Source organism: Camponotus floridanus, unplaced genomic scaffold (genome assembly GCF_003227725.1).
Source record: "Camponotus floridanus strain SB8 unplaced genomic scaffold, Cflo_v7.5 scaffold84, whole genome shotgun sequence".
In the NCBI taxonomy this organism is placed as follows: Eukaryota; Metazoa; Arthropoda; class Insecta; order Hymenoptera; family Formicidae; genus Camponotus; species Camponotus floridanus.
The window spans coordinates 781,570-792,698 of record NW_020229854.1 but is presented as its reverse complement, the minus strand read 5'-3'; positions in this window follow the sequence as shown (position 1 = coordinate 792,698).

Below are 11,129 nucleotides of genomic sequence, written 5' to 3'. Positions count from 1 at the left end.
TTCTCAAGCTTCTACAGCCGACGGCAGACGGAGAATTTTCTCCGCCGATGTCTCGCCTCTTTCTTCCGCGCAAATCGCTCAATTTTATCCTCACTATTTGAGCAATTATCTCGCACCACGATAAATTCGGCAGACGCTACATATTATTCATTACGCGCCATTCGACAGCGTAATAAGCGCGACAAAGACGACAATATTCTGTTACCCTTTGTTACGCTCTTTTCGGCGGCGTAATAAGCGCGACAATGACGCAAATACTTTCACGCTCACTCTACAATGAAATATCAAAAACGCTGTAACACGCGGTTTTTTCCCGTACCGCGAATTTCTGATTGCGGATAGCCGTCGGTTCCAGGTACAGAGAATAAGATGTACGTGTGCTTAAATGATGCGTTTATTTGTATATGTATGCGGTACAAGTGTGTGTGTGTGTGTATGATTTGGTCGCCGCGAGTGTTAAAGCGCGATAGATCGATAAATCGCTTATTCGCTTGGAGCGGGCGGCGGTGAGGCGCGATATAAGTATAAACTTTCTAATTACGGTAACAATAGTAACGGTAGTGCCTCGGGTCTCGAATAACAGGCGAGGATACGGTCGCAATACCGGAGTATGCAAATGTAAATTATAATTTCGGCGGAATGCAATCGTGCGGTTCCCGGTATTCGATGCGTTCTTTAATTTCTTATCGCGCGCGTTTTGCGCGCGGTTTTATTGCGCTCGCTTATGGCCGTCTGAGTGAGATGTTAAGCCCGGTGGGATGGCTCTTTAAGAATTATTTGTTTCCGAAGGATATTAGGAGTAGGACGGCGTCGCGACGCTAGCAAGCGTCGGAGGCGGCTCGTGTTCCACCTCGGGATAGATGCGACACCTGAAAGTATATTTGGAGGCGATTTTGAAGGCACCGATATCAATCGGCGGAGGCAGCGTTCGCACTACCTTCTGGCCTTCTGATTCCGCAGGATTTCCTCTTTGTCTCGTAGCTTGCCTTCAGACTAGCTCGGCTAGGAGGATCGGAAGGATCTGAACTCAAGTGTCACCGGGAGCCCATTTTATACCGCTAATTACGGCACGCGCCGGCGTATTTGTTATTAACTCCCACCGGGCGACGGAAAAAATAACGGTATATTCGTCGCGGGGTTCTCATTCGGCGGCTCCCGGTGACGGTGTTCGGGATGCCGCGTGCGGTTCTCAACCGGCGGCTCCCAGCCGACGATGTTCTGTCGGACTTCCTACCCGGTTTTTGCTAAGTTTCAAAAAGTGGGCACACAGCCCTCTGCCTCTGCCCGATCGGTGGTCGTCGGGCGGCAGCTTCCGGCTGATGTTTGCCGGGAAACGATGCATTCCGGGGTGCATCGTTACAACGCTCACACGCACTCTTACAATTAACGACGACATACACGCAATCAGACATCCAAAAATCGCCCTGAGATACGTCACGGGTTATTCTACGCGGCGACAACAGCGGTACGACAACCCGGGCGGTATTCGCTTTCACGATCCTTCGCGCACGCGGTCGATATTCGCTGGTCGATAGCTTCGCGTAAAGAACACCCGAAACCCGGAGAGAGACGAACATTGTCTTATCAATTTAACGCCTACGCTACGATGGTCCTTCCTCGGTCGCTTGTCTCCGGTCGCCCGACAAATTCACGAAATATCACCGTCTCGGCAAACGGCTCGAGCGGTCGCGAAACACGAAAAAGATGGCGACGGCGGCAGAACGGCCGGCACGCGGACGAAATCGCGTACGTGGCTTACACAAATGATGGGCCACCTCACCGATAACGCTTTCTCCCGTGGGGATGGTCCTCGGCCTCGTCCTCTGCTCGGTTTTTCGTCAGCGACGACAGATACAGCAAACTTTACACAAACGACAACGAGCTTACAATCAGACTTAATTTCGCGAGCGTCCGCACCAGAATGATCCTGGGATCTCGCGGCCCGGGGTCGATAGCGGCGTCAATGACCGCTTAGTGGGGTGCGCAGCCCCGCGGCCAATCAGGATACGGCACGCGAGAGGTCCTAGCGCCTCGCGAGATCCGCGGCGCTTTTAGCGCTTCGCGCGCAATTAATTTGATTTGATGGTATAATGGCTGTCGCGGGCCCCGGTACAAGGGCCCGTTGGAGGCTCCGCTGTCGTTTGTCCTCCTCGGAGGGTAGCGTTGATCGGACTTCCGTCCTCCTTCCTGAGACGCGGGTGAATTCCCCTGGTATCGTCCTTTCAAGCGCTATTATCTCCTCCGTTCGCTGTCGTTAAGCGTCTTGCTGCAATCTTCCTTGATGTGCTTCCGGTCCTCCGGATCTTCTCCGGCGAGATGCCCGTTGTCGTTTTTGACAAACAAACAAAAGTCGATACAATTAATAAAAAATCTTAATAAACTATCGATAGCGCTCGTCTCTCCGGGGATTTTTAGATAACGCTCTCTCGAGGTTGATTCTGGCGCGGCCGCTCGGCCTGCCCCCCGTAAAATCTCGGGACGGATGGACGCTCTAAAGGACGGCAACGTCATACCCCCCCCCCATGCCAAGAGAGAACGTATCGGCTTCGGTCACCCATTGCCACTAATCGAACTGTCACGTGTTCGGGCGACCAAAGTCCCCGGAGCCGAGGAAGACACGAACATAAAATATCAACACACACAACCACACAAAAAAAAATTTTTTGAAACGTTTTGCCAAGGCTAATAACACTAAGCAACCAGCTATCGCTTCGCGCGACTCTGGTTCACGAGGCTGTCTCTCGCCGGGATTCGCGGTTCCAATGATCCGAGTCCCGGCGGACGACGTTCGCGACGCGACACGCTAACTAAAAGGATTGTGGCATTAAAGAAGACGAGGTTCAGCTTGTCGACAGCTTCTAAAACGTCGCGATGTCTCTCGCGAAATTCTCGCGACATTTCCAGCTACCTAGTTATCTGCCTGGGGGTCAGGTGGAACCATATATGGCTTTAAGTCTTTAATGTGTACTTTGCCTACGGATCTATGCGCGTCATCATGCAATTCGTATACTACAGGTGATAATATTTTCGCGACGACAAACGGACCGTGAAACTTAGCTGCTAATTTCGCTGCTATATTGTGAGCGGCGGACGACAGCACATGCTGTCGCTTCAGAACCTGGTCGCCTATCGCAAAACGGTAATCTCGTCTTCGCAAATTGTAGTAGTGCGCTTGTTTACTATGCGCAGCCTCTAAATTCTCTACTACCCAATTCCGTAAAGCCTGGATTCGCTCCATGCGCTCTTTCCAATTCGTGGGATTCGTCTCCGCGACCTCGACAGCTGGCTGATGCCTCCCACGCACGGTGTTAATCGGCGGCGGCTCTCTGCCAAAATTCAAAAACGCTGGAGTAGCCTGCAACGAAGTATGGTACGCCGTATTGTAAGCAAACCTGAATTCAGCCAAGTGAACATCCCACTCGCGGTGATCGTTCTCGAGAAAAGCCGTAATCATTGTCTTTAGTATTCGATTAACTCGTTCCACAGGATTTGCCTGCGGATGGTACGGAGGTACCGTAGAGTGAACTATGCCGTGTTCGTCCGCAAACGGCTGCAATTCGCGATTTATAAATTCCGTGCCGTTGTCCGTTAATAATACACGCGGCGCGCCCCATATCTTTTTGCCAGTGGCTTTCCGAAGCGGGCAGCACTCTATCCATTTGGTAAATAAATCTTGGATTACTAGAATATACGCGTTACCGTTTTTACTCGGCGGAAACGGACCCATAATATCCGCGGCTACTACCGTCCACGGCGTTTCGACAGTTCGGCGTCCCATTAGTCCCATCGGCAAATTCTGCTCTACTTTCGTCCTTTGGCAAATGTCACAGTGTCGAACATAGTTTGCGATCTCTTTGAACATACGCGGCCAGAAATATCGCGTCGCTACACGCTGATATGTTTTCTCTACTCCTAAATGACCCGATTGCGGAACATCGTGGGCCTCGTTAATAACGTTCGCGCGTGCTTCTTTAGGAAGTACGAGCTTCCATTGTTCGAGATCGTCGACAACTTGCGATACGACAGCGTTCGGTTTACGAAAATAGAGTTGGTCGTTCTCGATTTTCCAACCCGAGTTTTTACGCGGCTCATTTTCCACGTCTCGAACGCGTGCGTCATACCAAGTGTCTCCGGTAATAGCGACAGCACATAATTCGTCGGTAGTCTCATAAATACGCGACAACGCGTCAGGAACGTGATGTAATGCTCTTTTCCGATGTTCGATCGCGTAGTCGTATTCTAACAGTTCTAGAGCCCATCGCGCTAAACGACCAGTAGGATTCTTTAAATTGTGCAGCCATCGTAGGCTGCTATGGTCCGTGATGACTTTAAAACTGTATCCTTCGAGATACGGCCTAAACTTTTTAATCGACCATACGACAGCCAGACATTCTTGTTCGGTCGTAGAGTACTTTTTCTCGGCTTCCGACAGTGCCCTACTCGCGAATGCGATCATGTGTTCTACGCCTTCTGATTCTTGAGTCAAAACGGCTCCCAAACCAACCGAACTAGCGTCCGTTTGCAGCGTAAATGGCAATTCGAAATTTGGACACGACAGCGTAGGCGGCGATGTAATGCACGATTTAATTGACTCGAATGCAGATTTTTGCTCATCCCCCCACTCCCAAGAGAAATTCTTCCGGAGGAGACGAATTAGCGGTTCTAAACGCGTTGCACATTGCGGTATAAATCGGCGATACCATGACGCCATGCCAATAAATCGTCGTAATTGCTTGATATTCTTCGGTTGCGGATACTCGACAATTGACGCGGTCTTGTCAGGGTCAACTTTAAGCCCTTCTTGTTGTACTAGAAATTCGAGATACTTCACTTGAGATCAGCAAAATTTACTCTTTTCCGGATTTATCGTTAGACCCGCCTCTCTAATTCGATCTAATACGCGTTTTAACCAAGTCAAGTGTTCGTCAAACGTACGCGTTACGACAACAATGTCGTCTAAGTAGGCGAAAGCATGAGGTTCCATTTCCGGGCCTATAAGCCTATCAAGTAAACGTTGAAACGTCGCGGGGGCACCGGTGAGGCCATACGGCATTCGGGTGAAATGGAATAACCCTTTACCCGGTACGGTAAATGCCGTTAATTCGCGACTGTTTTTCTCAAGTGGAATCTGGAAATATGCTTGGCTCAAATCGATAGTCGAAATATAACTGGCTGATCTCAGTTTATCAAGGATTGCGTTCATGTACGGTAATGGGTACGCATCCTTTTTCGAAACGCTGTTCAATTTTCTAAAGTCGAGACAAAATCGATAGCTGCCGTTAGGTTTCTTTATCATTACGACCGGACTAGACCATTCATTTTTAGACGGTTCGATTATTCCCGCCGCTAACATTTTGTCAACCTCCGCATAGATCGCTTCCTGGATCTTTGGCGAAACGGGATAATATCGTTGTTTAATCGGATTATGCCCGCCGACATCAATTTTATGTTCGGTTAAATTGGTCGCTCCCGGTTTATTCGAATCGCCTACGATATGACTCTTTAAAAATTTAGCTAATTTATTATTTTCGCGCGACGACAACTCATGTAAACCGCAGCAGATAAACGGATCAGATTTCGACAGTCGAACCCGTCTGGTTTTGCGAACACGCGTGGTTCTCGCGATCGACAGACTATCTTCTCGCGGGCCGTTATCCGGCTTCGGTTCCGCTACATTTTTGCCTCCTGACACGAAAGAATTTCCTGAATTGCGACCGACAGCATTCTCGACTAAATTTACGTGACAAACGGAATTGATTGGCTTATTCTCGAAACGATACACCTTGGCTTCATCCTCAAAGTACCATTCTTGGCGTGAAAAATTTATTATCATACTACAAACTCAAAAAATCAAGTCCCAGAATGCATGGGATTGCTAACGACGGCAAAGCATACGCTTTCAGCGAATTAGTCCTACCACACAACGAAAAAGGAAGATCCACCTCCCCGCGTTTCGTTTGGCCGGTTGCCGTAACTACTCGTCGGCCATCCGACTTTCGAAATTTTAATTTTAATCTGTTCACTAATTCGACAACTTCAGATCCTAAAAAAGTACGAGTCGAACCACAATCCACAAGAGCGCTAATTTCGTTTCCCAATAAACTAACACGAATAAATAACATTGACGGAATGTCACGACAACCAAAAGCACTGAACGAAAATTCACGGAAACAATTAAGGACACGAAAAGGGGGTTGGGGTTGAATAGGAGTCGGGTCCCCCCCGTTATTCGACTCCTCTACTCTTTTCCCGAACAGTCGGGACACGTTCGTAACGTTACTTCCGCTCGACCGCAACGATAGCAATGTAATCGCGGAGCGGCTTTACAATTTCTCGAGATGTGACCTACGTCCTCACAATTCCAGCATTTACGCGTGGAATTTCGCGAAGCTGTCGAATCTGCGGCTGTCGCCCCTGAGGACGACGAAGCCTCTTGTGCGGCCTCCGTCCCGATCGCGGCTCGAGCTGTGCGATTTTTATTTCTTCTCTCTTTTCGCGAGTTAGATTTTGACTCTGATTCCGCTTCCGATGTACTCAACGCGGCCAGAGTTTCGCGGCCTCGCGAGGGCTGTTTTGTATTACGCGGTGCATGGTACGCAAGATCCGGAAACAATGACTTCTCCGGAGGCGGGGGTGCCCGATAACGTTGCGACAACGAGTAACAAGCTTCTACGCGAGTCGCCAAAACTTCTAAAACATCTACGCTCCCCGCCTCATGGCGACGGATGGACTGTTGGTAGGGCGGTAATAGATTTCGAAACGCGCTGTTCACTTGTTCAGATTCCGTCCATGGTGGCGACAACCGATCGAACATAGTTCGAATACAGGCGAAAAAATCAGCGACCGACTCATGTTCTCCCTGAGTTCGTCGCATTATCTCTTCGCGGAGAGCAAATTGAAAATCTGGGTCCCCGAATCGCGTTCTCCACGCTTCTTTAAACGAGTTCCAATCCGACAGCCGATTGCGTTTACTACGGAACCAATAAAGCGCTATACTGGTTAGAAAGAACGGTAAACAACGTAAGATGTCTTCGTCGGTTACGGGAACTAATTCGCGACCTTCCTCAATTCGAAGCAAAAAGGTCTCCGCGTCCTCCCCACGCGTACCCGAAAATTTTAAATTCCATTTTCGCATGACGTTGTATGCCGTCATCGCGGAATTTCCCGTATATTCGCGCGGAAAATCTCGCTCTCTCGAGCGCGGAGTATCGCGAGAGCCAGAAGGTACGCTGAATCTCGCCCGATCCATCGGACTATCAGGGCGAGCTCTCGCATCCGTAGGGACCTCTAAAAGCTCCTCGTCCGACATCTTGTCTATATGAAATTTCCTATCCTTGCGTACGCGACGCAGCAAACGCGCGGTCTGAATTGAATAACTTCCTTCCGTGGGAAGTCTACGCCGCTGTAACTCTTCTAATAATTGTTCGCGACTTAACACGAAGATCCAGTCGTCCTCTGGATCGACTTGACTCATACGATATAGAGAGAAAAACTCGAAACAAAATAAATAAGCTCGAACTCAGCAAGACGTGGCCTGATCACCGCGATAATACACGTCGATAGCTCAATAACACAAGACAAGGCTGTTAATATTTAAATAAGCGAAGGTCGACAACAAATATATAAAGGTCGGCAAAAGAAACGTTCGAACGAAAGCATTAACTACGGAAGAAATGAACACACGACAATAGAAAAGTGACTTTGAATTGACTCGACAAATAATTTTGCTCGCACAAGCTCCCCGAAACTTCTTTCTCTTTCTCAACGCGCCTTTTTCAGGCGCTAGAATGTTATTTTGGTTGCGACGTGGCCCCTTTTTCAGGAGCTTAAATTTCCTTCGTCTGCAACGTGGCCCCTTTTTCAGGAGCTTAAATTTCCTTCGTTTGCAACGTGGTCCTACGTTGGGCGCCAAATTTTTGCGACGTTTATTCAATTGAAATTCAAAATGAATCGCGACACTCCTCGAGATGTTGGATGGGAGCGTGCGCGGGGGAGCGAAAACGCCGTCAAAAACAATAACGAAATTATTATACTCGCGTTCTGAGGAACAGGGATGGAGGACGTTCTCGCGCGAGCCGCGGCGGAGCGGAGACCGTATCGATATATCGAAAAGCTGGGCGCCAGATGCGATCTTTCACGCATCAGTTTTCGCGAAAAGCCGAAAGACGTTAAAAGAAAACGATAGCCTGCTTCGCCGCGGGCCGACTAGCTCGCCTAACGGTAGAGGGGAGGGGTTATTAGAGAAAGTTAATTGATTATGCGAGTCTTCGCGGAATTAACGGACGACAGACAAAACGACAATCGACAATCAAGCGAGACGAACACTTAAATAAATTACGCGATTTGAACAAAAAAAAAGATAACAAGTTTATTACTAGAAAAATAAAGTAACACTACGAGTGAATAATTAACAAATCAATAATAAGAATTGGATCGGTTTCGAACAATAACTCAGCAAACAATAATAAGCGATAATTGAACTGAGGTTAACAATTCCTTTCAAAGATATTAGTTCGCTATTAATTCCCCGAAAAACGGGAACGAATTATACAAATCAAGAAACGACGGTCCACAATAAATTCAAATGAAATACGAAAGCGAAACAGACAATATAATTGATCCTGGCACGAAAATTGCGACGGTATTCTGAACAAGTATCTGCTCGAATCGACAACGAGAATGAGAGCGCTAATACAATCCGGTTATTTATCTGAGCCCGTTTTTATGGCCGGAGTTCTCAGGACTGAGCGAGACTTTACGGAATACTAAGGATTTTCGGTACAAAAATATTCGCGGATATTAATCCAACGGTAGCATAATTTCGGTAGCCAGATCGACGACTTATTGCAACGGACTTTTCCCCGCAATTTCCTAGTTCGCGAAACAAATCGACAGCTTACTAAATCGACATCATACGTAACCGAAGATACTGAATACTTTTGCGAAGACGGATCAGGTATGCGATAGGCGAACGCTATTCTCAAGCTTCTACAGCCGACGGCAGACGGAGAATTTTCTCCGCCGATGTCTCGCCTCTTTCTTCCGCGCAAATCGCTCAATTTTATCCTCACTATTTGAGCAATTATCTCGCACCACGATAAATTCGGCAGACGCTACATATTATTCATTACGCGCCATTCGACAGCGTAATAAGCGCGACAAAGACGACAATATTCTGTTACCCTTTGTTACGCTCTTTTCGGCGGCGTAATAAGCGCGACAATGACGCAAATACTTTCACGCTCACTCTACAATGAAATATCAAAAACGCTGTAACACGCGGTTTTTTCCCGTACCGCGAATTTCTGATTGCGGATAGCCGTCGGTTCCAGGTACAGAGAATAAGATGTACGTGTGCTTAAATGATGCGTTTATTTGTATATGTATGCGGTACAAGTGTGTGTGTGTGTGTATGATTTGGTCGCCGCGAGTGTTAAAGCGCGATAGATCGATAAATCGCTTATTCGCTTGGAGCGGGCGGCGGTGAGGCGCGATATAAGTATAAACTTTCTAATTACGGTAACAATAGTAACGGTAGTGCCTCGGGTCTCGAATAACAGGCGAGGATACGGTCGCAATACCGGAGTATGCAAATGTAAATTATAATTTCGGCGGAATGCAATCGTGCGGTTCCCGGTATTCGATGCGTTCTTTAATTTCTTATCGCGCGCGTTTTGCGCGCGGTTTTATTGCGCTCGCTTATGGCCGTCTGAGTGAGATGTTAAGCCCGGTGGGATGGCTCTTTAAGAATTATTTGTTTCCGAAGGATATTAGGAGTAGGACGGCGTCGCGACGCTAGCAAGCGTCGGAGGCGGCTCGTGTTCCACCTCGGGATAGATGCGACACCTGAAAGTATATTTGGAGGCGATTTTGAAGGCACCGATATCAATCGGCGGAGGCAGCGTTCGCACTACCTTCTGGCCTTCTGATTCCGCAGGATTTCCTCTTTGTCTCGTAGCTTGCCTTCAGACTAGCTCGGCTAGGAGGATCGGAAGGATCTGAACTCAAGTGTCACCGGGAGCCCATTTTATACCGCTAATTACGGCACGCGCCGGCGTATTTGTTATTAACTCCCACCGGGCGACAGAAAAAATAACGGTATATTCGTCGCGGGGTTCTCATTCGGCGGCTCCCGGTGACGGTGTTCGGGATGCCGCGTGCGGTTCTCAACCGGCGGCTCCCGGCCGACGATGTTCTGTCGGACTTCCTACCCGGTTTTTGCTAAGTTTCAAAAAGTGGGCACACAGCCCTCTGCCTCTGCCCGATCGGTGGTCGTCGGGCGGCAGCTTCCGGCTGATGTTTGCCGGGAAACGATGCATTCCGGGGTGCATCGTTACAACGCTCACACGCACTCTTACAATTAACGACGACATACACGCAATCAGACATCCAAAAATCGCCCTGAGATACGTCACGGGTTATTCTACGCGGCGACAACAGCGGTACGACAACCCGGGCGGTATTCGCTTTCACGATCCTTCGCGCACGCGGTCGATATTCGCTGGTCGATAGCTTCGCGTAAAGAACACCCGAAACCCGGAGAGAGACGAACGTTGTCTTATCAATTTAACGCCTACGCTACGATGGTCCTTCCTCGGTCGCTTGTCTCCGGTCGCCCGACAAATTCACGAAATATCACCGTCTCGGCAAACGGCTCGAGCGGTCGCGAAACACGAAAAAGATGGCGACGGCGGCAGAACGGCCGGCACGCGGACGAAATCGCGTACGTGGCTTACACAAATGATGGGCAACCTCACCGATAACGCTTTCTCCCGTGGGGATGGTCCTCGGCCTCGTCCTCTGCTCGGTTTTTCGTCAGCGACGACAGATACAGCAAACTTTACACGAACGACAACGAGCTTACAATCAGACTTAATTTCGTGAGCGTCCGCACCAGAATGATCCTGGGATCTCGCGGCCCGGGGTCTTCTTCTTCTTCTTCAATTTGTGGCACTGGGCTTTTTACTCTTTGCCCATGCTGCCAGATGACAGCGTTGTTTTCAAAACTCGAACTGGCAATATGCCAAATTCCGTCGGTCAGAAACTAATCATAGGCACTATATTGACAGGCCATTTTTGCGGATAAAGGACAAGATAGGGTTAATGATTTCCAAGGTAGGATACTTTAG